A 27,985-nucleotide genomic window follows, 5' to 3' on the forward strand; every position below is an offset into this window, starting at 1 on the left:
CAAATTTGGAAAACCCAACAATGGCTACTGGAAAAGGTCAGTTTTCATTTCATTCCCAAAGAAGGGCAATGCTAAAGAGTGTTCAAACTACTGTACAATTGTGCTCATTTCACATGCTAGCAAGGTAATGCTCAAAATTCTTCAAGCTAAGCTTCAACATTATGTGAACTAAGAACTTTCAGATGTACAAGCTGGATTTAGAAAAGGCAGAGGAACCAGAGATCAAATTAACAACATCCCTTAGATCATAGAAAAAGCAAGGGAATTTAAGAAAACATCTACTTCTGCTTCATTGACTACACTAAATCCTTTGACTGTGTGGATCGTAAAAAACTGTGGAAAATTCTTAAAGAGAGGGAATACCAGACCATCTGCCTCCTGAGAAACCTGTATGCAGGTCAAGAAGCAACAGAACTGGACATGGAGCAACAGACTGGTTCAAAACTGGGAAAGAAGTATGTCAAGGCTGTATATTGTTACCTTGCTTATTAAACTTACAAGCAGAGTACATCATGCAAAATGCCAGGCTGGATAAATCACAAACTGGAATCAAGACTGCCAGGAGAAATATCAACAACCTCAGACATGCAGATGATACCACTTTAATGGTAGAAATCAAAGAGGAACTAAAGAACTTCTTGATGAGGGTTAAAGAGGAGAGTGAAAAAGCTGGCTTAAAAGTCAACATTCAAAAAACTAAGATCATGTGAACCGGTTCCATCACTTCATGGCAAATAGATGGGAAAAAATGAAAACAGAGGCAGATTTTATTTTCTTGGGCTCCAAAATCACTGTAGATAGTGACTGCAGCCACACAATTAAAAGACATTTGCTCCTTGGAAGAAAAGCTATGATAAACCTAGAGAGTGTATTAAAAAGCAGAGACAACTCTTTTCTGACAAAGGTCCATATAGTCAAAGCTATGGTTTTTCTGAATAATCACATACAGATGTAAGACCTGGACCATAAAGGAGGCTGAGCACAGAAGAATTGATGCCTTTGAATTCTGGTGCTGGAGAAGATTCTGAGAGTCCCTTGGACATCAAGGAGATCAAACCAGTCAATCCTAAAGGAAATCAGTCCTGAATATTCATTGGAAGGACTGACGCTGAAGCTGAAGCTCCAATGCTTTGGCCACTTGATGCGAAGAGCCCACGCATTGAAAAAGACTCTAATGCTGGGAAAGATTGAGGGCAGGAGGAGAAGGGCACGACAGGGAATGAGATGGTTGGATGGCATGATCAACTCAATGGACATTAGTTTGAGCAAACTCCAGGAGATAGTGAAGGAAAGGGAAGCCTGGTGTGCTGCAGTGCATGGGGTCACAAAGTCTGACATGACTTAAGAGACTGAACAACAACAAAAATAAGCAAATCTTTTCTATTTAAAATAACAATAACAATATCTAACTTGTGTTTAAAAGAGAACTAAACTACTTGACAATAAGCAGAAAAGTGTTTCAAATTGAGTTGTTCAGTTGTTGAGTTGTTGTATTCACAACCTTGTAGATCCCCTCTCCTTGAGTAGCTTGCTTTTAATGAATAGAATATGGCAACATTGAGGCAAAGACACCTCCATGATCCCCTCATAAAGATTATAACTTCTGTCTAGCTAACAATCTCTCCATCCTTTGCTGGCTTGCATACCTTGAGGAAACAAGCTGCCATCTTGGAGGGGCCTGTATGGCAAGGAACTGGGAGCAATCCCACCAGTGAGTAACTGACACCCTCATCCAACTGTCCATGAGGAATCAACTGAATGCTATTGACAACCACAGACTGATCTTCAAAATAACCCTGGTCTGACATTGTGATAGCAGCCATGTGAGAGACTGTGAAGCATGGATGCAGCAAAGCCATGCCCAGATCCTGACTCATAGAAACTGAGATAATAAGTAGGTCTTGTTTTAACTGTGGGGTTTATTTGTTACTCAGCAAAGATACACGACTAGAAGCATTGTTAGATATGGAAGTATTATCACTGATCACTACTTAAGATAAAGACTTAACTCACTGTGACGACATAGAAATTCTAAATGCATATGAATCTACTATTATATAATAGACTCAAGATACTAATGAAATTAGAACTTTGGGGAACTGCAGGTGCAGTGAAAAGAGAACTCAGTCAAGAATGACAAACCAGACTCTAAGTTTCAGTATATTTTTCCATATAATCTTGTGTAAACTACGTCATTTTCCTGAGCCTGAAATCCTACATTTTTGTGATTGTCCAATACATTTTGTTTCCTTTTCTTTCTAAGCTTTTATTTTAAAGTCTATAAGCATTTACTAAATGAAATCACTTTTAAATGTTATTACAAATGTATGTGTTTCTCTTTCATTAACTAACATTGCTGTGGAAGTTCTCTGGGGCTCCTGGGCCAGTTCAAGCAAACATTCCACTTTGTTAGTTATAATACACTGAGTAGCAGAGCCAAGCATTATTGCAGAAAGCCAGGCCAGGAGTGTTGAGTTAAAAAGAATCAAACAAGCCCCTTTGGGACATGGCCCACTGCACCCCAAGTATCACAGAAGAGCTTTGTGCAATTTGCCTCCTCCCCTACACTTTTTAATCAATAGGTTGTCATCATGATTGAAGAACCCAAGCTAGATGAACAGCAAGTAAAAAAGCCACATTCGTGATAGGGCAGCATACCTCATAGGATTTGCTTTTGGAGATGAAGTAAAAGAATCCTCTGCAGGAATTTAAAGACCATAGAAGTATGATCACATGGAGGCTGATAGTACCTTGTCCCTCCCAATAGGCAAGGACATTAAATAATGCAAAAGTCAGTCCGCCAGGTATTGACTTGGGATAAAAAGTTAAAAAGTCTCACTGGTGAAACAATATATTTATGTATAAAATATATATGAAAAGCTACAATACAAAAAAGAAATATACATTCAAAAAAAATCTATATATACATGTATTGCTTTTACCTTCTGTTTGTAAATATAATCCCTGATTCTTTGTCTTCAGGCAGAAATTTAGCCATATTCTGCTGCAGGTAAGTCGTCTACAAATTCTAGCCTGAGGGTAGACTTTTCTACTTTGTATTTAATGCCGTTTGAAGATGTCTGAGTAGTTCTGAGTAGAACTTATGAAATTCCCAGCATCACAGAAGAGGTTTGTATTTTCCATTTAACCCCTGAGTTCTGCCTCCTTTTCACAAATTGTCTCTATGCTGCAGGCTGTCCCCTTCAGCCTAGAGTTGCCTAAGCCAAGAGAGAGCTGTCTGAATCTTGCAGGACAGCTTTTGAATGTGGCATAATATTTTCACCACATCCAATGCCAGGTGAATGTGAAATTTGGAAATATTTGTATGAAGTCAGAGCACATTTCAAGCCCAGAAACAGAAGCTGATACTTTATATTCAGAGCAAAAAAATAGACTATTTAATACCAACTTCTGGCATCAAGCAGGCTTATTTTCAAATCCTGGCTCAGCCACTTATTATTTAAATGTTGGCAAATTTCTTAATCTCTTGTACCCTAACATGCCTCATCTGTAAAAGGGAATAATGATAGTACCAGTTTCAGAAGCTTTCTCTGAAAAAATAAATATAAAATGTATGTAAAGTGCTGAACACAGAAGTGGGCATACAAACATTTTAATAAATTCAGGTTACTACTAATAATATAATTATCATGAAAAAGAAAAACACAAGTGTTTTATTGTGTCAGAACTCCCCATCCAGTCATAAACCAGCTAATCCAGTGCTGCACGGACCACAGAGATAAACTTCTCACCCCATTATTTAATAGACCAAAAACCTGAGTCTCAGAGAGGTCAAGCAAACTGCTCAAGTTCACACAGCTAAGGTCATACATAGTCTTACAGGCAAATAGCAGGATTCATGTTAACCAAAGCAGAGTCAGTAGGGATCCTGTAACATTAATTCAAATAGCTCACCCCTAAAGTTAATATATTTTTAGGACCGATAAAGCTCCTGTAATGGGGATTGCTCGGGAATCCAAATCTACTTGGCATTCTCAGAAGCGTCCTTGGGCTGCTTGAAGATTCGCAGCCTATAGCTTTTGGCAGTCCCCAAAGAGGGAGCTCTTTCCACTAACAAAATACAAAATGCAAAATTAATAAAAAGACCCTTTGAAACTGACAAATGTGCCTCAGGCAAACTATCTGCCCAGCAGCTGGTTAAAATTTAATCAGTTTTTTTTTTTTTTTAATTTTTTTTTCAGGCCTGTACATCTTTTGTATGGAGCTCCTAGTCTGAGTGTGGTCAAAGTTTGTTAAACAAGAAATAATAGCAAAAGCTTTTTAATTCTGCAAATAAGCAGTGGATGCTTTAAGTGGCTCTGCAACACTGAAGAAACTAATTGCTCAGGTCTCAACAAAGCTGGATAATTCTTTAATAATTTTTGTTCTTTCTTTTAGAAAACATAAATTGGCAACTCTGTACCATGCAGTGAATCTTAACAACAATTCAGGCTTCTGAATTACACTGTGCTTTTTTCTGGGAAGTTGATCATGCCCTAAAATAGAGAGGTAGAAGACAGGGAGGGGAAGAATAAGAATGGATATGAGAATGAATCAACTGGCATAATGATGAGAGTTTTATAAAATAAACAAAAGCTCCATAAGAACTCAGTGAAGAATCTACTGCTGTCACTGTCACTTGGACATTGGGGACTAGAGGATTTTCATCTCTTGGACAATCAAATGTTTTCTACCAAAAGAACCGGACTAAAAGGCCCAAATTTGATTTGTTCTACCTACTCTTCTCCCATAAACAGGTATTCTATTAAAGATCCATACACATAAACATCTAAGATGGAAACTGTCCACCAAGAAGTAAACTAGACAAGTCCCAGGTTGTCCAGAAACTGTAGTAACAATCATACAACTTCTTTGAAAGTGAAAGTGTTAGTCACTCAGTTGTGTCCACTCTTTGCGATCCCATGGACTATAACCCGCCAGGCTCCTCTGTCCATAAGGAGAGAGAATTCCATAATTCTCCAGGAAAGAATCATCCTGGAGTGGGTAACCATTATTCCCTTCTCCAAGGGATCTTCCCAACCCAGGGACTGAACCCAGGTCTCCAGACGATTCTTTACCCTCTGAGCCACCAGGGAAGCCCTTTCACTTTCACTTTCAAGATGGGAACTGTCCACCAAGAAGAAAATTAGACAAGTCCTTGGTTGTCCAGAAACTGTAGCAACAATCACACAACTTCTTTAGTTCCTAATAAAGAAAGAGAAATGGGGGTTGGAAGAGAGAAGTTTTAGTTGATGGTGAACAAGGAGTTATTTTAGAAGTGTAGCCCTGAAAGAGAAGAGGGAACTTGAATCTAAAACACCAAGGCCTTGGAATCGAATTCCTAGAGTATGACAGATGTATGTTGGGGAGTGGGGCGAGTTGAGGGGAAAGAGTCAAGTTAGAATGCCCTCCAGGTGCTGCTGTGGCCTGGATGGGGCCAATCTCTTATCCTGCAGGTACACACTTGGAGCTTTCTGAAGTGATGAGGGTTCTCCCTCTCAATACATTGAATAATTGTTATGTGAATTTAGTCGCTAAGTTGTGTCTGACTCTTCTGTGACCCCATGGACTGTAGCTTGCCAGGACAGAGGAGCCAGGCTCCTGCCAGGCAGGCTCTGTCCATGGAATTTTCCAGGCAAGAATACTGGAGTGGTTTGCCATTTCTTTCTCCAGGGGATCTTCCTGACCCAGGGATTGAACTCAGGTCTCCTACATTGCAAGTGGTCTCCTACACTGCAAGCAGTCTCCTGCATTGCTGGCAGATTCTTTACGGGCTGAGCCACCAGGGAAGCCCAATTGCTATAAATGCTTATCTTATCATAAGAATCCAAGTTATTTGTATGTTTTTACCAAAAACTATATCCCATGCTGTCCCATTTGGGGATGTGGTCTGGCACCTCTCCTAATAAGGGGAAGGATAATACCCGTAATGCTCAGCTCTTAGCACTGTGGCAAGCAGGCTAGTGGAGAAGGGTGTTCGTGGGCTTCAGAGCTAAGTCTATATCTCAACTTCATTCCCCATGTACCAACTGCTTGATCTTAGAAATTAACTTCACCTCTTTGAAGCTTATTTTCTTCATTATAACTTGAAATAATAATACCTGAGTTTCAGGGTTATTGGGAAAATCTAATCAGATAGTGGTTAGAAAGTGAATGGGGCTTCCCAGGTGATGTTGCTGCTGCTGCTGCTAAGTCGCTTCAGTCGTATCTGACTCTGTGCGACCCCATAGATGGCAGCCCACCAGGCTCCACCATCCCTGGGATTCTCCAGGCAAGAACACTGGAGTGGGTTGCCATTTCCTTCTCCAGTGCATGAAAGGGAAAAGTGAAAGTGAAGTCGCTCAGTCGTGTCCGACTCTTAGCGACCCCATGGACTGCAGCCCACCAGGCTCCTCCGTCCATGGGATTTTCCAGGCAAGAGTACTGGAGTAGGGTGCCATTGCCTTCTCCGTCCCAGGTGATAGCTCAGTGGTAAAGAGTCTGTCTGCCAATGCAGCAGATGCATGTTCGATCCCCAGGTTGGGAAGATCCCCTGGAGGAGGAAATGGCAGCCCACTCCAGTTTTCCTGCCTGGAAAATCCCATAAACAGAGGATCCTGGTGGGTTAAAGTCCATGGGGTTGCAAAGAGTTGGACATGACTTAGCAACTAAGCACACACACATGCAGAAAATGAATAGTAGTGTATCATCTATTACTGATGAGAGTGAATGATAGCTTCTTATATGTACTTATATACATGTACTATCCATACACCCAGGCGCTCAGACAATTGCTATTCTCCTGTCAAAGTTTTGAGCTTTGCTAACTCACACACTTTCTTGTTTTCAAATTATTGGCTGCAAATTCTTGGCTCCTACTTCATTCCTGTTCAGTGGCATTTATGGTCATTGAAAAACCCAAAAAATAATTCCTGATTTCACTCTGTGATCACTCTTTGCTTCTAAGGCCACATTTGACACAACTACGGAAAATTCAGAGTAAAATAACAATATAATTACTGACCATTACTTAGTGCTAAATATATCAAGAAATGTTCTAACAGGTTTAGGTATTAAGCCTCAAAAGAAACACATAAGATAGGTATTATTTTATCTTCATTTTGCAAATGAGTAAACAAAATAACAGAGAAGTGACTTGTTTAAGCTCACACAGCAGAGCCATAATTTGAACCTAGACAGCTGAGCTCCAGAAGCTTGTTTTTGAAATATGGTATATTCCAATCATTCAGCCACTATAATTGATCTAGAGATAGACACATGATCCAGTTCATGATCATGAGAGTCAGGAGCAGAATTAGAAAAAAAAATCTCCAATTACCTATTGCTATCCAATAGACATCTTAATTTTAACATTATTAAAATGGAATAACAGAGTCGTTCTTCCGGTGGCGATGGCTGCGGCCGTGGCTGGGATGTTGCGAGGGGGTCTCCTATCCCAGGCGGGCCGGCTGCCCACCCACCAGATTATCCGCTATGGCTCTAAGGCTGTTACCCGCCACCGTCGTGTGATGCACTTTGAGCGGCAGAAGCTGATGGCTGTGACTGAGTATATTGCCCCCAAACCTCTTGTCAACCCAAGATGCCTGCCACCCCCTCCCAGCCCCCCGCAGGAGGAGATAGGCCTCATCCGGCTCCTCCGTCGGGAGATAGCCGCAGTTTTCCGAGACAACCGAATGATAGCTGTCTGCCAGAACGTGGCTATGAGCGCGGAGGACAAGCTTCTCATGCGGCACCGGCTGCGGAAGCACAAGATCCTGATGAAGGTCTTCCCCAACCAGATCCTAAAGCCCTTCCTGGAGGGTTCCAAATACCAAAACCTGCTGCCCCTTTTCGTGGGGCACAACTTGCTGCTGGTCCAAGGCGGAGAAGCCCTGTCTTCTGTGTTCACTGTGCCTTGCTGCACATGCCTCCCAGCCTAGCCCCTTGTGGCTCCTATGTGCCAGAATAGCTCAGCTGAGTAGTTAATTGTGCTGAGAGTGGCATCTGTTGAGAGCCTGCTGTGCCAGGCTCACTGCTAACCACTTTACATGTGCTAGTTCCTTGATTTCTCACACATTATCCCCATTTCACAGAGAGGAAGACTGTGGGGAAAAGAAGTTAAATAGCCTGTGAAAGGTCATGCTGTTAGTAAGAGGCAGCACAGGGCCTGAACCAGGCTCTTTTCAGCTGTAAAGATGCTCCCCTGGTTTTCTACACTAGAGCTTTCTCATTAGGGTCCCAAGAGTGCTTTGAGTGTTAATTCTGTACCCTCAGGGTGTGTCATGTCACGGGAAGGTTGGAAGCACTGCTTTATGATAAAGTGAAATACATTTAAAAAAAAAAAAATGGAATAACAAAATCAATTGCTTTGAACTTGTCATTTTCTTTCCCTCTCAAATTTGTTCTCCATATATCCTTGCCTAAAACCCACTCCTTGCCCAGTCTATTCCAATCAGTAAATGACACCAATATCTTCCCAGGTGCTGTAACAGAAAGCCCAGGGAACTCAACCAAGATGCAACATAGGAGAAACCTGAATTTCCCTCCTCCCATAGATGTACCAAATATTCAAGTACTCTTGGAAAAATTCCCTTGGAAAAAAAGCCAGAAACTAGTTGAGTGACTCGTATACATCAAGTAGGGACTCTTATACACCAAGCCATGTTGAAACGGGTAGGAAAGGCTGAGACATTCTCACCATAAACCCCATACCCATCATAGTGCCATACAATCAGGAAGGAACTCCCAGCTCCCAACTTCTTCCTAAGGAGGGAAGGGTTTGGACCACATATCTAGTGCCCCAACTTTTAAGTCTGCCACCCAAGGGAAGAGCCCCTAAATCACCTACATCTGAAAGCCAATGGGGTTTATGTTCACAGGTTCTATATGACTTTAGCAAACAAAGCAGAAATTCTTAATTAAGTGCATGAGTACTTGCTATGGCTATCCCCCAAGAGGTATATTCGGTGATTAATCCAAGTCCATCTGACTTCAGACTTGTTTAACTAAAATTATACCATTACATATATAAATGCATACATACATTATCTAAGTTGTCTTTGAGAAAAAGTCCTAATATGTTAACACTCATATATTGAGTAAATATTTTATATTCAAAGACTTTCATCCTAACCTCTAATTATTTCCTAGTTGGCTGAACCAAACAAATAACAAACAAATAACCAAAACAAATAAGAGAAATCCAAATTAGAAAGGAAGAAGTAAAATTATCTCTGTTTATAGGTGACATATTATATATAGAAAATCCTAAAGACTACACCAAAAAACTGGTAGAATAAACAATTTCAGTAAAGTTGCAAAATATAAAAATCTTTGTATTTGCAAAATATAAAAATAAGTATCACTTCTACAGACCAACAGTGAACTATAGGAGAGAGAAATTAAGAAAACAACCCTATTTACATTAGAATCACAAAGAATAAAACTTTAGGAATAAATTTAATCAAAGAGTAAAAGGCCTGTAAACCAAGAACCATAAAACATCAGTGAAAGAAACTGTGTAAGACATAAATACAAAAAGATATTCCACATTGTAGATTAAAAGAAGTAATATTGTTAAAAATGTTCACTCTACCCAAAGCAATCTACAAATTCAATGGGATCTCCAACAAAATTCCAATGGCATTGTTTATGAAAACAGAAAAAACAATCCTAAAATTTGTATGGAACCACAAAAGACCTCAAATAGCAAAGCGATCTTGGAAAAGAAGACCAAACTTGGAGACATGACACTTCTTGATTTCAAACTATATTACAAACCTACAGTAACCAAAACAACATGGCACTGGCATAAAAACAGACACAAAGATCAATGGAAGAGAATAGAAAGCCCAGAAACAAACCCACAGATTGCCAATTAATTTTGACAAAGAAGCTGAAAATATATAATGAGGAGAGGACAGTTTCTTCAATAAATGGTATTGGTAAAACTGGACTGCCACAGGCAAAAAAATGAAACAGGACCCCTGTCTTATACTGCACACAAAAATCAATTCAAAATGGATTGTGGACTTGAATATAAGACCTGTAACTGTAAAACTCCTAGAATAAAATATAGGGAATGATCACCTTTATATTGATTTTGGCAATGCTTTGTTGGATTTGACTTTGAAAGCAACAGCTTCCCTGGTGGCTCAGCAAGTAAAGAATCTTCCTGCAAAGAGGGAGACCTGAGTTTGATCCCCGGGTTGGGAAGATCTCCTGGAGAAGAGAACAGCTACCCACTCCAGCATTCTGGCCTGGAGAATTTCATGGATGACAGTCCATGGGGTCACAAAGAGTTGGACATGACTGAGCGACTTTCACTAAAAAGCAAAGGCAACAAAAAACAAAAATAAATTAAAACTAAACAAAAAAGACTCTATACAGCAAAGAAAACCACCAACAAAAGGAAAAGACAACCTATGGAATAGAAGAAAATATTTACAAATATATATTGCATAAGGAGTTAACATCCAAAATACAAATATACATGGAATTGACACAACTCAATAGTAAAAAAAAACCAAAAAAATACAAATAACTCAATTCAAAAGTGGGCAGAAGACCTGAAGAGACTTGTTTCTTTATATAAGTGAAACCATATAATATGCATATTTTGGTTTCTGTTGTACAATATTATGCTTGTGAGATTACTTCATGTTACCGTATGTTGTGGTTTACTCATTTCTATACTCTATATATCCCACTGTATGAATAAAACCACAATTTATCTATCATTTCTACTGTTGATATACTTTTGTCTTGTTTCCAGATTTTGGCTGTTAGTGCTATAATGAATATATCTGCACATGTTTTGGAATGGAAAATCTATGCACTCCTCTCAGGGATCAGTTAAGTTCTTTTCAAAACCTTGTAAATGTCTTTCTTTTAGAATGCTGATATGCCTTTTGGAAAAAATATTGCCAGGGATTCTGAAAGGTGCTTTCATTTCTTCATACATGTGGAGAAAGCTTAAGGATTCCATATCACACAAGTTGTGGCTGAAGTTCAAACAGCAAGAGGTCCCCATTAGCCCGCTAATCTTCATATTTACCAGAAACAGTCATCACAGTGTGAAAATTTCCACAGGGAAAGCCCAATTTTCTTGGTGTTGGGTGCCATAAGGATCAGAGGCACCTATGAGGTGCTAATGATTGCTGGCCTTTAATCGTGTGAATTTAGTGATAACAAGGCTGCCAGTTTGGGGCTGTTCTGCCTAGATGGGAGTTTTATCCAGGCCACCCTGGCTATCTTCCAGAGTTCTAATGGTTTTTCTTATGCTTCTGTACTAGGCTAGGTTTTAAAATTCACAGGAAACACTCTCTCTTGGGCTCCCTTTTTTCACTCACTAGGCTTTCCCCCACCTATCCTACTCCATTCACCTATTTCAGTGCCAAGAAAAGGAAAGTGTGAAATTCTACCCAGCTGGAGTTTCTCTAACTACACGTATCAGATGTCATTAGATGGGGAAGTAAGTCCTTGGGGGCCAGCAAGTCTATAGAAAATTCCAAGTCTGGCATTCAAGCCTCTCTGCAATTTGGCTCCCACATCATTTTCAACATCATTTCCCATTGGTTCCAATATACCCTTTTCTGATACAGTCATGCTGCTTTTTCCTTCCTTGAAAGTCTTACTACATCCCCCTCTGATTTTCTTTAAATATTTCACCTTGATTGTGTGTGTGTGTGTGTGTGTGTGTGTGTGTGTGTGTGTGTGTGTGTGCGCGCGCATCTGTGAGCGAACTCCCTATTCTTGAGACACTTTGTTAGGTGTGTGGGAATAAAAATTGAGTAAAGATGGATCTACTTTCAAGACACTTTTATTTTGATGAGGGAACAGGAGAGCAATATTGGATACAAGTACTCCCTGAAACTGGTAAAGAGAGATACCTAGGCAATACAAGGATGACTGCTGAACACTTGTCTAGATCAGAACTAACCAGAAAGCTCTGGTAGACATGAATGACTACATAATTTGGAGGGCTCAGTGCAAAGTGAAAATATGGGACTCTTTATTAAAAATGTATTAAGAATTTAAAGGTGAAAATAACAGAGCATTAAACCAAGAAGAAGGTCCTGTGCCACTTCCCAATTGTCCATGAAGCCATCTCTCTGATAGAGACTACATCAGGAAGATGAAATCAAGAGAAAACTGCATGCATTTTCCTGTCTCCAGAGGAGATTTAGACAATCAGTCAAAATTGGGACTGAATTAGTGATGAGTAAATAGAAAACTAAGCAAACAATAACAATAACAAAATATTCTTCCTTCTAGAAAAAAAGAAGTTGAGAAGAAATAGAAGTTCCTTGGCTCAGCTATGAATATGGTTTGCATAGTATATTAGCCAGCGTTCTACAGAGAAACAGAACCAGTGGAAGAGCCAATAGGTATATCTATATCTATTTTTACATACATAAACAGAAACAATAGGTATAACTATATCTATTTGTAATAGATATAGATATACACATGCGTGCACACTAAGTGGCTTCAGTTGTGTCTAACTCTTTGTGACCCTATGGACCGTAGCCCTCCAGGCTCCTCTGTCCATGGGATTTTCCAGGCAAGAATACTGGAGTGGGTTGCAGTGCCCTCCTCCAGGGGATCTTCCCAACCCAGGGATCTAACTTGCATTGGCAGGTGGGTTCTTTACCACTAGCACCTCCTGGGAAGCCCATAGATATGCATGTACATATACATATAACAGAAACAGAGAGAGATTGATTTTAAGGAATTGGCTCACATGACTGTGGGGCTTGGCAAGTCCAAAATCTGCAGGGCAGGCCAGCAGGCTGGAGACCCAACAAAGAGGTGAAGTCGCAGACTGAGTCCAAAGGCAACCTGGAGATAGAAATCCCTTCTCCTTAGGGGACATCAGTCTTTTACTCTTAAGACCTTCAAGTGGTCAGATGAGGCTCAACCACATCAGGGATAGCACATGTTTTACTCAAAGTCTACTTATTTAGATGCCAATTTCATCTTAAAAAATGCCTGTTCAGTGACATCTCGACTTGCGCTTACCAAAGATACAGGTACTATACCCTAGCCATGCATGCATGCTCAGTTGCTAAGTTGTGTCTGACTCTTTGCAACCCCATGGACTGTAGCCTGCCAGGCTCCTCTGTCCATGGGATTTTCCAGGCAAGAATACAGGAGTGGGTTGCCATTACCTTCTCAAGGGGATCTTCCTGACCCAGGGATCAAACTCACGTCTCTTATGTCTCCTGCATTGGCAGGCAGATTCTTTACCACTGAGCCACCTAGGAAGCCCACACCCTAGTCAAGTTGATACAAAAAATCCACTGTCATACATAGTCATAATATTTTAAACACAAGATATTTATCTAACCAAAGTTATGATAAGCTATTTTGGAAGGATGAGGAGGGCAGGAGGTAGGTATGACTGTGTGTATAGTGGTGGGACTGGGGGAGAAAGAAAGGTAAATCTCACCTTCCACGCAGCACAGGGGGAAGTCAAGGAATAATGACAAAACTGGCTAATCAAGAAGAGGCAATACAGCCACGTTTTTTAGAAGAAGGGAAGCCAATGTCAACATGATGAGCTAAAAGAGGTGAAAGGGTTGCCTCTGGAGAGGTGGGGGAAACAATAGGAAGGTATGAAAAAACACTCTTTTACATAACACATCATGCAGACATATTTGGCTTTTTAAAGTATGTGCATATATAACTTTGATTTTAAAATATAAACACTTGAAGAAAGGAAAACGAAGAAAAGATATCCAAAGGAGACAAACAATAACAACTAAAATATAAAACAATGGGAATCAATGAAGTGCTAACATACAGTGAGGCTTATCCAATGAGAATAAAGACAGGCCCACTGAGGATTGAATGAGAGACTGGGAAGTTTCTTTTAAGAAGGACTTACTTCAGCCAAATTAAGAATTTTCATGGAGAACATGCTTGAGAAAGGCATTGCAGGCAGATGTCTTACATCCTACTTCCCATAAGTACCATTTTGCTCTTGCACAGAAGCTTACTGAGGGCCCCGCTCAAGTCTCCCCTCATCCTTGACATCTTCCTACATCATCCTAGAAAGCTGATACTTCCTCGTAACGACTACTGCATATGAAGTTCACACAACCTCCTCTGGATTGTGTAGTGAGTGGATCTTTCCTTAACAAGATCCCAGGTATTCTGATGTCAGAGTCCTGTCTGACGTTAATAATATCCATTTATTCATCATCTACTTCTGTCTGGTCCCAGGCTAAGTACTCTGAATCCGTGACACTTTAATCTACAGCTGCCCTGGGAGGGCAGTGTTATAATGATCTCTGCCTTTGGAAAAAGAAAATTGAGGTTGAGAGAGTTGACTTAACGTGCTGGCTAGGCATCACAATCAGATCTTTCTGACTCCAAAGTCCATGTTTTTAACCTCTTTGTTGTGTTCTTTTCCACTACCTCAGACTGCCTGTTTTATCAACATGTGCTTAGGACAGTATCAAGCACGTAGTAGGTGTGTGCAATATGTTGGTTGATTGAAAGAGAGAGAGTGCAGCATTTGGAAGGTATCCTGCTGCCTCCTTGCAGAAACACAGGAAGTTAAATTTCTGTAACCAAGCTAAGCTGTCATGGCTACAGAACATAGCTCTTCTGACCCTGCATAGGTATATAATGACAGCTCACTGTGTGTAAACAGATGTCAAGTTTAAATCAATCTTGCCTCCTGACACCTTACTTAAAAACAGTAATTACATGCTCATTTTTTGAATATGCAACCCTAGGTAAATTATCTATCTCCACATTCCTCACCAAGTTTTAATTTTTTAATATCAATTAAGTTTTTTTTAAGGCACTCACAGCAGGAGACATACACACAAGTGAGGCCAAAACAAAAGAGTGAGTGTCTGCAGAAAGTAGAAGAGAATGGAAGGTAGTGAGGCAGCCCCAACTGTAGCAACAGAGCAGGGTGACATGAAAAGCAGATATCGTCAAAAACACACAGGCAAGCAAGAGGGTCATGGTCAGAGGACAAGGACTCACTGGGCTTGAGGTTGGGCATCCAGGCTTGGTCAGATGCAGAAATACTGGCAGGTCCAGCAGGGACAGGCATGATACCATGCAGAGAACCCAAGGGGGATCTGCTCAGTCACGCTCTGAGCTCTGTGGACTTACGGATTGTGGACCTGCCCATTTGAGACTCCTCAGTACCCCAGGCCTGAGACAGGGATCCATCCCCAGTGACAGTGACACCTCCTCTTCCACCTCCCACCAACAGATACCACTGCAGGAGGACAGACATCCCCTTGTTGCACAGAAGAGAGCAAAGGCTTTTCATTGCATCTCAATTCTTAGCTGTGTGATCACAGGCAAACACTTAAGCTCTCTGAATGAGAGAAGATTAATTTTGGAGCCTGAGAGGTTGTGTTTTCATTCAACACTGTCTAACTCTAAGCAAGTTACTTGACATTGAAGCTTAGAGCTTCAGTTTCTTCAGCTGTAAAATTTATACATTAACTGTTCCTATCTCATAGAGAATTTGGGGAGAGTAAATGTTAGGCACGTAAATCTCTTACAGTATAGTCTACTATTTAGAAAGTAGTAATTTTCATTCTTTAGAACTTCAATGGGTATAAAATTGACAAGGATGCATTTGAAGTACCAGGTTCCTCCTCCTTTCTATAGCTGTGTGTGTGATCAGTCGTGTCCGACTCTTTGTGATCCCATAGACTGTAACCCACCAGGCTCCTCTGTCCATGGGATTTCCCAGGCAAGAATATTGGAGCAGACTGCCATTTCCTACTCCAGGTTCTATAGGTATATTAGCATCTAATCATGGATTCCACGGGCCTACTTTGAGTTCTGTTAGATGGGTAGTCCTGGTTGGGAGGAGGAGTACCTGATCTTGGCATCAGTGTTATATCATTGGCAAAGAGAGCCAAAATGGAAGGAAGGGACCCTAACAGACAGAAATGCAATGGGAAAGGCTAACTAACGATAGAATGAGATAGATCTGAGTGAGACCAAGGGCACATGCTCAACCTGAAGACAAAACATTACAGAAAATGGAGAGATTATTATTCAGTTGTACTCAAATCATAGCAAATGTGACTCCATCTCTGCCTTCCCAAATCACACCAATCCAGAGTGGACAGAGGGAGGGACTCCTGCTAGCCCAGCCATGGTCAGCTGATTAAAAGACTAAGCTAGGAGATGTGCAGGTTCCTCAGGAGGCAACTTCTTCTCTCACCTCTGCCTGGTCTTGTGTATCACCCTGTACCACTGCCTAGGTACCAGCACTGGCACTGTTTGTCTTAGGTCTGAACTACTTGCTAAGACCTAGACCACCTTTCTCCTTTTTAGTTTATGCTGCTCCACACCTTCCTAGCTTCTGACCTGCTCTCATTTTCAGACCCGGCTCATCTTCCAAATAGGGCTTTGCACTGGTTCAGGGGCTACAGGTTGGCTTCTCCAACCTATACAATTGCCAGGGCCCCCTATCTCTATTGCCACATCTGCCCTGGTAAGGAACTTCTCCTGTGTCCTCCAAGGTTTTGTATCTTCTTCTCAGTATCCCTGAGGGGTCATAGGGTCTCCAGCTCTAAGAGTGAGCCCTCTCTGTACTTCAGATGCATTTCAAACTCTAAAATGCCTCTAAACGATGGAAGATATTATTCTGCTCCTCAGAGCAACATAGCCATTTCTTGAGGTCCAGGATTATTTTTGTTTAATGTTTGCTTTGTTTTGTTTCGTTTACTCAGGAGAGAAGCCCCAAGTCATGAATTTAACAGGAAAAAAAGTGCTGTGGAAACTCAAAGAAATTAAGTGTAGGAGTAAGCTCAAAAAGACTCATGTCTGAAGACTCAGAGACCCCAATGTCTGAGCTGGAAGTACCCTATAGGTCCATCTTTCTAATCTCCTAATTGTATAGAAAGGGGTTGTGGTCATTTGACCAAAAGTCCCCAAGTACAGTGGGATACATCTAGGATTATCACTCAGAATCCCTTTTCCTCACCCACTATGATCCCATCATATGTGTCCCATTTGACCTGGTGGATTTTAGCCAAATGGACATATCCATTGGCCTCTAGGAGCAAATCAGTCTTTCCCACAGTGTGTACAGCACTTATCAGGAATCTCTGCTGGTTTGCAGACTGCCTCTCACTCCAATCCAGGTCCATCAGTTGAGTAAGTCATAGCTCTAACTACTTGGCCCTTTGAACTTGGATTTTGTTTCTTGTTTGGCTTCTCCTCCAGTACTCTGCAATAGTTCCTCAAGTAGAATGTCTCTCCTTGGGCACCCTGGGACTCACACCTTTAACCTGATCCACTGATAAGTGTCCAATCTGGGCCCACCTGCTCCCTCAAAAAGGGGACATCTTAATACTCCTTTAAACAATGTGCCACAACTATTTGCCCAATAGCACCTTTATCTGTAGGCCAACGGTAGCAGTAAAGACTCTGAGCAGGAGGATGGGACAATGACCAGAGCCACACTTTATTTGAATCTATAGCTGTCAAGGTATGGAAAGTGTCTCATCAGTGTCTGGAGGCTTATATTTTTCTCCTCCTTCACTCTTTAAATGCCTGTAAATATCCAGGATGAGTAAACTGCTTAAAGAATTTTCAGTAAAGTGGAAGTTGCTTTGCAGATGTCCTCTGAGAGATGATGTGTCCAGGATTCTCCCAGACAAGTATGGGATGTCTTCCAAGTACTGAAGGCACAGGTTTATAAACACCAGCTCCAGTACCTTGCAGGGGACTCAGGCCCAGAGCCAGGCTTCTCCACCCTATGATGAGAAAACCATTATCACTTCATAAGCCTTCTCCCTGTGCCTCCCTGAAAACAAGTGTCTGAATGTAGTACTTTGGCCAGGCAACCCTAGCCCTCCTCCCTGCCACAGTCCTGGACAGAAATGAGAGGGAAGCTGCTAAAATCTTTCTGAGGGAGTCAGGTAACTGATATCTGCTCTGGGAGCCATTTTATTTCTCCTCACCTTCACAAGGCTGCAACACCATGGCCTGGGGCTTTCCTCAGAAGGCCACCCTGGGGCCTGGGAGGAGAAGGCACAGTGGTCCCTATTGTTCCTTCCTGGCAAAGAAGGTTCCTGATGAAGTGTATGAGGTCAGGGATGCAGAGGCAAGGCATCTCCTGGAGGGTTTTTGTTCCAGTTCAATTTTGCTTTCAGAAAAGGCTTCTTAAAGATTTGGCAAATAGCAAGGTATCCAGTATTCATGCCTGGACAAATCCATGGACAGAGGAGCCTGGCGGGCTACAGTCCAGGGCGTCGCAAAGAGTCAGACACGACTGAAGCAGCTAAGCACACACACGCACGCACAATGTGTCCTGAGTCCAGAGCAAACACAGATATACCTGCCCTCAACAGCATCCTCTTCACGTCTTCTGTCACCTCTCTGATTTACCTGGGAGCTGCCACTGTAACAGGTATTCAGCCGGGCCTGGAGGAGCCAGCGCACTGTGTACTCCAGCTACCCTCTGGCTGCATCACTCCAGCACCTGAGACAGCAGGCGGCACAAAGCCTGTCCCTCCCCGACAGCTGATCCTCCAAAAGAACTTCAAATGCCAATACCTGAAACAGCCTGCCACACAATGTTTTTATTCATTTATTCATTTGGCACTTGTTTCTTGAGCCCAGCAGTTGGACTTCTGAAGAGTAACTGAGATAGTGATTGAGCTAAATAAGCACAAGATCTACTTACAGAAACTTTTTAGATATAGACATATTATTTTAGAATAATAATCATAGTAACATTTAAGAGTTGCCTTATGCTTGAAAATTAAAAATCATTCTTTCAGAGGTGAAAGGGGCTTTAGATATTACCTAAAGTCATTTCGAAGCCTCATTTTTAAATAAACTTTTTGGCCACATGGTACAGCATGTGGGATCTTAGTTCCCTGACCAGGGATCAAACTCGTGCCCTCTGCAGTGAAAGTGTGGAGTCTTAACCACTGGACCTCCAGGGAAATCCTAAAGCCTCATTTTTAAATGGTAGGAGCTCAGATCCAAAGAGATTGGCATTTACACTGCGAACTAGCGGCTTACCAGGAACAACGCCAGGTCCTTCAGTCTCTCATTCCAATGGCATAACTTGGATATACCAGCATTCATTCACTGACCACCAGCCTCACAGTGTAAAGGTAAGCCTTTCCTTACCACACACCTACCTACCTTCCTATTCCATGATTCCTACTATGGCACAGGTGCAACCTTTGGGTTATGCTGTCTAGTCTTTGCCTGTTTTTCAAAGAGCAGCAGTTTTTTGCCTCATAGACACATGTGTTTGTTGGCACCCGATCCTGTTACATTCCCAACCAGGTCACTCGACCTATCTGCTGGGAATCCCTGTCTCCCCAAATACGGACTCTGTCCAGTGACTTTGCACCCCACAAGGAGGAAGAGATAGTTCTTCCTTCTCATCTTACTTCACTACACATTCTTACTGCACATCTTACTGCACCACACATTCCTAATGGGGTGAGATCATCCTTCTTCTAAACATTTTATGATTTTACAGTTAAAATAGTATATGGTTTGGACCCCGTGACTAATCTTTCTGTAAGTAGTTTTTCCCCAAACACTCAAAACCTCACATACATGAGGTGTGTGTCCAGGGAGTTGTTCTGTTGGTTCGACATGTGAATGAAGCAAAGAGAGATGTGTGAGGTGAGATCACATGTGGAATCCAGGCAAGAATATCTGGGTAGGTATGAAGGCTGTGAGTGACTCTGCTCTGCATTTAAGATTCCTGTCCCCTCTGTTCTCTACCACCTCATACACTGGCCTCACCAGCAGCCTTCTGAATTGCTACCATCATTTCCTTGCTCAGCTCACTACTTTAAGCTGTCCCACCTCTAATTCATCCTGTATACAGCTGCCATAAGCTGGACTGGGCTCAACTATGTTATTGGCAAAGGAACCATTTAAGTTAAAAAAAAAAAAAAAAGTAGATCATTGTGTAATCCTAACACTCTATGCAACACTACATAGTGGAGTGAGGGGCATGGATCAGGCCTCCATAGGAGACTAGGCTTGAGAAGCAACCTCCAGGGACATCTAGAGAAACATCAGCCTAGGGCACGGCCTCAAACACATGTGAGTGCTAATGAATACATTCTTGGCCTTGGATCCAGTGAGGGTTTATTTCAGGAAGGGGCTCAACATTGCTGCTCCAGGATTCAACAGAGAGGCCTAGAGTCTGCTCCTTCCCTCGGGCTCTCACCTAAGTTATGTCTATGATGTGAAGGACTGGCAGCCCTGTAGACTCAGCACCCCTGTGTGAGGCACAAACTGAAAATGATAATGGTGGGCAGTGGCTTCCGGCTACCTTCTAAACAGAGTTCAAGCCACCTGGAAGGCCTTCTCCAATCAGCCCTACAGACCTGAAGCTGCCATCATGTACCTCCTGCTCTAGTTAATCTGAATTTCCAGTCTCCCTATCTCTCTAGTGTTTTGCTCCATCATGTCCTGCTCAAGTTGTTCCCTCTATGTGACACATCCTTGCCCCAGTGTTCACATGCCTAACATCTCCTGCTCCAATGCCACTGCGACTGAAAGGAACCCTCTCCAGCCCTCAGCATTTACTCCTATTATAATGACCCAGCCATTTCTGGTATTCCAGATATATTCTCCTCAATTCTTGAACTGTCCTGCTCTCCTTGAAAGTAAATTTTATGCCTCAGTTAAATTTAGAACTCCTAAAGTCTCATGCTCAGATCCTTAAACTATCATTAATTTGGACTCTTCCCTGTAACTGTCCTACAAGCTCTCAACTGACCTCCACCCTCTGACTTGCCAATGCCTTATTATTTCCTCCACCCCCTGACATGCTCTGTGCTCTGATCTGACATCTGACCCTAACTCTGGGGCACTCTTATCTAACCACTATCCTCTGGCTTTGTGTTTCTCTGTGGCTTCCAAGCAGCCTCCATCTCAAGGACCCTCTATCCTCACTTGTACAGGCTTAGAGCTGTGAGATCTTAGGGCCTAGGAGTCTGGCTCTGTCATGCTCCAGCCACCTGACCCTGGGCAAGTCACTTAACCTCCAATGGCCTAATTGTCTCCATCTCTAAAAAGAGCAAGTTAATCCAGCTGATCTTTGTGTTCCTTCTCAACATTCAACATTTTCTGGTTCTAAAATCCAAGTGCTATATGTGTTAATCTTCTATATACACACATTTACACTATCATTATATTTATATTAAAGGGGACATGCAACAAAAGGCAAGCAGCAGTTCTAATAGATTTTCCTGACCTCCCTGTTCCAATGGGCCCCTTCCTTAGGGAGCGCTTGTTTTTCCCGCAGTCTTTGAACCTCTCACAGGCCTGCTCATTATTTTGTTGTCTGAAGTTAGGCAGGAACATTTCTGTGATTAATTAAGCAAAAGGCCCTGGTAATAGTCGTGCAAGAACCATCAGATAATCACGCCTTTGGGGTGCTCACCAGGCCTGGGGAGCGGCCAGGCTGGGGTCCTCAGAGGGTTGATTAACTCTGGGAATCTCAGGCCTGCCCTAGACATGTAGTTGCTGGAGACACTGTCCTACTTTATAGAAACAGTCAAAGGCTCGCTGGGCAGGGTGATGCAGGCAGTGGAGAGTCAGAGCTACAAGGTTCCGCTACTGTGAGGGGCCCATTGGCAGAACTTGGAGGTTAGTGAAACAAAGGTGAAAACAAGGACTTTCAAGCTCTTCCTGAGGAGTCTACAATCCACAGCAGCATCTGAGGAGCAAGCAGTGGGATTCCACCTCTGATTCAGCTCAGCCTTGATCTGTGTATCAGTTTTCTAGGCCTGCTGACACAAAATGCCACAATTAGATGGCTTAGAACAACAGAAAGGCATTCTCTTGTATCTCTGGAGGCTAGAAGCCTGAACTCAATGTGTCAGTCATGTCAGTTCCTTCAGGAAGCCCTGGAAGAATCCATCCTCTCTTTTGCTGCTGGTGGTTGCAACCAATTCATTGCATTCCTTGGCTTGTAGACACATGGCTCCCATCTCTGACTCTGTCTTTGCTGGGCCTTCTTCCCTATGCATCTGTATCTCTGTATCCAAATCTTCCTCTCCTTTCTCTTATAAAACCCCAGTCATTGAATTTAGCATCTGTACTATCTAGTGTGAATTTAAGTTGATTATATCTACAAAGCCTATTTCTAAATAAGGTCCTGGTACGTTCACAGGTACCAGGGATTGGGACCTGAGCATATGTCTGGGGGAGACAGTTAAACTCCTTATAACTTGCCTTTTGTATTGAGCATTTGAATTAGATTTCATTTGAAGAAAGCATTCTATAATTAAAATAAAGTTAGAAATCAAGGTTGTAAAATATTGGAAGGATTGTGATAGAAGTCTCCCTGCTCTAGAATCTCCATTGAGCCTGGAAAGCCAGTCTCATAAGGACTTAATGGGTAGAAAATTGCCCCTCTGACCACTCCTCCCTGTGGGCCCTGCCCCAAACTTTGGTCAGTTGTTTAAGTCAGGATTCTGTCAGAGAAGCAGAACCTTGTGCAAGATGACTAAGCAGACTCTGTAAGGTTGTCGCCTTCTCATCTGATGCTGGAGCTTGAACAGTATAGACAGGAAGGGAAGACAGATGCAAAGTGGGGACAGCAAGAACAACCCAGAACCCAGAAGCATTTGCTGGAACCCTTGAGGACAAACCCAAACCACTACAATTCTTGTGACCTCTGACCTTGAGGGTATGAATATTCTGCAGAAACCAGGGCTCAGGGAACTAAACCCACACACCTGGCCCAAGAGTCTGAGAAACTGAAAGACGATCCAGGGAAGGGGACACAGTGGCAGGCCTGCTGTGGCCTCGCACCAAGGAGGTGAACCCACAGATACGGGATGGTGGGTGTGGCTGCTTTCTTGCAAGAATTTCACTGGTAGCCCACTCTAACTGGACACAAAGGAAAAGGAATCCTGGGAAATGTAGTTCAGCCTAGCCAAGTTGGTACATTACAAAACTGATTCCCTCTGTCTGTTCCTTCAGACTCCCTGTCCCTCTCTCACAGGACTGTGAATTTAGGACTGAGACAAGCTCTTACTCACCTCCATAACCCCATGTTGTGAACAGTACCTAAGATTCAATTATTAGGTGCTCACAGAATGATAATCAAATTGCAGAGACCTGAACCACAGAGACAGATGTCCAAGACAGATGCCAGAATAATCTTGGTATTTCAACTAGACCAGACTCAATAACCATCTACTGAGCACTAACTGCATGCTAAAAACTATGCTATCATAGATATTGCCTGTTTAATTCTGTGGCAATGTTGTAAGGAAAGCACGTGCATCTTTCTTTCCAGATAACAAAATCAAGCTTCAGGGAGATTAAGTCATTTGTTTGAGGCCACGTATCAACACAAAGGCAGGTTTAAGTTTAAATCCAAATCTTCTGAAGCCATGTCCACTTCAGGCTCAGAATTGGCTAAGTAACCTTCATCCCTGCTTTCAGGCAATATTAAAAATAACAGTAGCATAACTCATACAGGAGAAAATCTAATTTGACTTTGAAAGGCTGGCCCCAGTCTCAGTGGTACTCTGGAGAAAGTGGAAAATGTGGTGCCAGAGGCAATTAACTCTGAGTAACAGGAACTTTTAGCAAACCAAATGGGCCACATGCTAGTGTAGAAGAGGCTGTTTCCAGGGGAAGATGATGAACTTGCAAATGAATCTCAGACCTGGCTATGTGTTTACTAAATTAATTAATAAAAAGGGTTTTTCTAGAGAACTCCACCAGAGAGAGATGACAAGCAGCTAATGGAGGGTGAGAAAAGCAAGAACAAAAAGATAGGAAAAAAGAATCAGAGGATAGTTCTTTCCCTAGAAGCCTTCCAGGTGGGGAGACTGGATTAGATTCAGGAAAGAAAACGAAGATTGGCCATCTTGAGCTGAATTAGATGGATGGGTTAGAGAGAGGGTCTGAAATATCAATTCCAAAAATTGTTTTTCCTGTTTCCCTCAGCAGAAGAAGGAGTTAGGGGGTTACTGGGAAGTTTGGGCTTAGGGACTTCCTGAGAGTATCTGTAGAACTAACAGGTTTAGGTCTTAAAACAAGTTCAGTTAGAGAAAATGATAAAGTAGGCGGGGGGAAAGGGGGCTTGTCAGAATGATAAAGTCATCTACGAGAAAAGATTGATTTCTCTGGCAAGAGAAGTCAAGAAATAAAAGTAGAACATGAAAGTAAATATATACCAAATGAAATAGGAAAACTAACCAACTATGGGGGGCAGGGAAGAGGTTAAATAGATTCTAGTCTTTTACAATCCTGTTTGAAGTGGCATTTTTGGATAGGCCATAGTCTTCCGCCAATGCAAAGATGCTCTCAGCTGTCCGGAGCTGGAGGGTCCACGAGAGCCCCCGAGTCTCCTGAATTGCACGAGCAGAGCAGAGGGAACCATCGGCACTGTGTAGGCTCACCCGCCTCTCATCTCCCAGTGCTCCATCATCCCACAGCACAGAGGAAGGAGTCTCATGGAGAGTTTTCTGAAAGCCTCTTGAAAGCTGCACCTTCAAAGGATGCCCAGAGAAAAGTATCACTCGTGCTGATGGCCTCAGAAACAAAGCTTGGTGTCCCTACATCCCCTTTCTTCTGAGGTTGGGCGTGGCAGAGGGTGGGCAGGGAAATTCGAAATTTGGACACTTTTTATCTTTCTTCTTTATCTCTACAAATCCCTTAGGATGGAAGGGGAAGTCTCTTCTTTTGCTATCAGGTCTAGACCTCCCCTGAACAAACTTCTGTGATCTTGTCCACAAAGCCCACCTTTTCATACATAAAGGAACAGAAAAAGGAAATTAGAAATATTTTTCTTTGTAATTTCTGTATAGTAGTCCCCCTTATCTGTAATTTTGCTTTCTAATTACCCACAGTCAAATGTGGCCAAAAAATATTAAATGGAAAATACCAGAAATGACCAATTTATAAGTTTTAAATTGTATGCCCTTATAAGTAGCAAGATGAAATCTCATGCCATCTCATTCCATCCCACAGAGGATGTGAATCATCCCTTTGTCCAGAGTGTACTGCCTGCCCATTAGTCACTTAGTAGCCACCTTGGTTATCAGATCAACCGTTGTGGGATTATAGTCAAATAAACTGTGGAAAATTCTGAAAGAGATGGGAATACCAGACCATCTGACCTGTCTCTTGAGAAACCTGTATGCAGGTCAGGAAGCAACAGTTAGGACTGGACATGGAACAACAGACTGGTTCCAAATAGGAAAAGGAGCACGTCAAGGCTGTATATTGTCACCCTGCTTATTTAACTTATATGCAGAGTACATCATGAGAAACGCTGGGCTGGAAGAAACACAAGCTGGAATCAAGATTGCCGGGAGAAATATCAATAACCTGAGATATGCGGATGACACCACACTTATGGCAGAAAGTGAAGAACTAAAGAGCCTCTTGATGAAAGTGAAAGAGGAGAGTGAAAAAGTTGGCTTAAAGCTCAACGTTCAGAAAACTAAGATCATGGCATCTGGTCCCATCACTTCATGGGAAATAGATGGGGAAACAGTGGAAACAGTGTCAGACTTTATTTTTTTGGGCTCCAAAATCACTGCTGATGGTGATTGCATCCATGAAATTAAAAGACGCTTACTCCTTGGAAGGAAGGTTATGGCCAACCTAGATAGTATATTTAAAAGCAGAGACATTACTTTGCCAACAAAAGTACGTCTAGTCAAGGCTATGGTTTTTCCAGTGGTCATGTATGGATGTGAGAGTTGGACGGTGAAAAAAGCTGAGCGCTGAAGAATTGATGCTTTTGAACTGTGGTGTTGGAGAAGACTCTTGAGAGTCCCTTGGACTGCAAGGAGATCCAATCAATCCTTCCTAAAAGAGATCAATCCTGGGTGTTCATTGGAAGGTCTGATGTTGAAGCTGAAACTCCAATACTTTGGCCACCTCATGCGAAGGGTTGACTCATTGGAAAAGACCCTAATGCTGGGTAGGATTGGGGGCAGGAGGAGAAGGGGACAACAGAGAATGAGATGGTTGGATGGCATAACCGACTCGATGGACATGGGTTTGGGTAGACTCCAGGAGTTGGTGATGGACAGAGAGGCCTGGCATGCTGCAATTCATGGGGTCGCAAAGAGTCGGACACGACTGAGCGACTGAACTGAACTGAAACCTTATTTTTGGCTTCCCTGGTGGCTTAGTTGGTAAAGATTCCGCCTTCAATGTGGGATACCTGGGTTCGACCCCGGGGTTGGGAAGATCCTTGGAAGAGGGCATGTCAACCGACTCTAATACCCTTGCCTGGAGAATTCCATGGACAGAGGAGCCTGGCAGGATACAGTCCATGGGGTCGCAAAGAGTCCAACACAACTGAGCGACTAAGCACTGCATAGCACAACCCTTATTTTACTTAATATAATGGCCTCAGAGTGTGAGAGTAGTCATGAAGGTGACTCGGATATGCCAGAAAGAAGCTATAAAGTGTTTTCTTTAAATGAAAAGGTTGTTTATGTAAAACAAGGAGACTGTCAGTTATTTCTCCAGCAAAAATGGGTTCGAGGTCAACCAAGAATTGCAGTTTGAAGTCTGCAACTATGATGAGTCACATGCAAGTTCCCACACAGCAAGGAGAAGAGAATTCTATTAAAAGAGGGGAGAAGGAAGTTGGGAGGACTATAGTAAATAGAGTTCACTGGAGAAACTGAGAGTCGGAAGTACAATGGCTTTTCATTGACTGAACTGTGACAGTTTCAATTGGCTGAAATCTTGCCAGGCAAGGAGAGGAAGTCTTTCTTCTGCCCGTTGGGCTCTGTTATCATCATAAGTTGTAAGAAATCTCCCTCTTATCTTCCCAGTTCTATCTTAATTGAGGTTCCTGTTTATTAGTTTTTACACTTCCCATTTTTGATTAAGATTTTTCCTCTGAAAGCACCACTGATCAAGAGTCAGGTTTCATTAGCTTTTTGTCCCTCTCTGTCAGGAAGGATCTTTACAGAGTGTAGTGTCCCACCTTAGTGAGAAAGCACACAGAGTGGAAACCTACTGAAGTCACATTTAAGTAACAGGGAGGTAGGAGGGAGAATTCTCAGACACTTTTTACATGGAGTTCAGAAGTTACCAACATCAAAGACATTGGAAATCGTCTGAAGCACTGTATCATCGCCAAAAATTTAGAAGACAAATTTCCAAAGTTTAGATCTTAATATATATTCCATTTTCCAAATGTTACATGACTAAAGATGAAATTCCTAGCTGACCCAAACTCAGCTTTTTAAAAAAATTTTTTTAATATATTCACCATCATAGACACTATTATTCACTTTTAATCAATTTTGGTTAATGTTTTATTTTTCTTTTTGTCCTCATCAGGTTTTTTCTTTGTATAATTTTATGTTAAAACCTATATAAACAAAAATATACTCTTCATCCTATTTTTCTCACATTAGTTTGATTGTTAAAAGTAATACGATCTCTGATTTTCTTTTATTTGCCTTTGTTAAACTTGTATTTTATTCAACCATATGTCTTGCTTCCTTCTGAGTCACTTTTTTTCATATAATTTTTTTTTTAATTTGAGATTGCTACTTAATAGAAACATTGAACCAACTTGCAATGGTTATAAAAACTGTTGTACTTCTATCATCTTTTAAAAATGTTTCCTGTGGTTGTCAAAGGAAACTATAAGCAAAGTGAAAAGACAGCCTTCAGAATGGAAGAAAATAATAGCAAACGAAGCAACAGACAAACAATTAATCTCAAAAATATACAAGCAACTCCTGCAGCTGAATTCCAGAAAAATAAACGACCCAATCAAAAAATGGGCCAAAGAACTAAACAGACATTTCTCCAAAGAAGAAATACAGATGGCTAACAAACACATGAAAAGATGCTTAACATCACTCATTATTAGAGAAATGCAAATCAAAACCACAATGAGGTACCATTTCACACCAGTCAGAACGGCTGCTATCCAAAAGTCTACAAGCAATAAATGCTGGAGAGGGTGTGGAGAAAAGGGAACCCTCTTACACTGTTGGTGGGAATGCAAACTAGT

General features: G+C 41.9%; 1 long non-coding RNA gene and 1 pseudogene across 2 annotated transcripts in view; one reads left to right on the forward strand and one right to left on the reverse strand.

Moving 5' to 3' along the window:
* The window catches only part of LOC145526261 (uncharacterized), a 129,104-nt gene that overhangs the window by 54,172 nt on the left and 46,947 nt on the right, over window positions 1–27,985 (reverse strand). The window lies entirely within an intron of this gene.
* On the forward strand, window positions 4,180–8,319 carry LOC145526259 (large ribosomal subunit protein uL10m pseudogene; annotated as a pseudogene). The gene has a single exon (XR_014068806.1). The product of XR_014068806.1 is annotated as a large ribosomal subunit protein uL10m pseudogene (transcript).

This window comes from Giraffa tippelskirchi, chromosome 11 (genome assembly GCF_054371585.1).
Source record: "Giraffa tippelskirchi isolate mGirTip1 chromosome 11, T2T-mGirTip1v1.2.pri, whole genome shotgun sequence".
Taxonomy (NCBI): domain Eukaryota; kingdom Metazoa; phylum Chordata; class Mammalia; order Artiodactyla; family Giraffidae; genus Giraffa; species Giraffa tippelskirchi.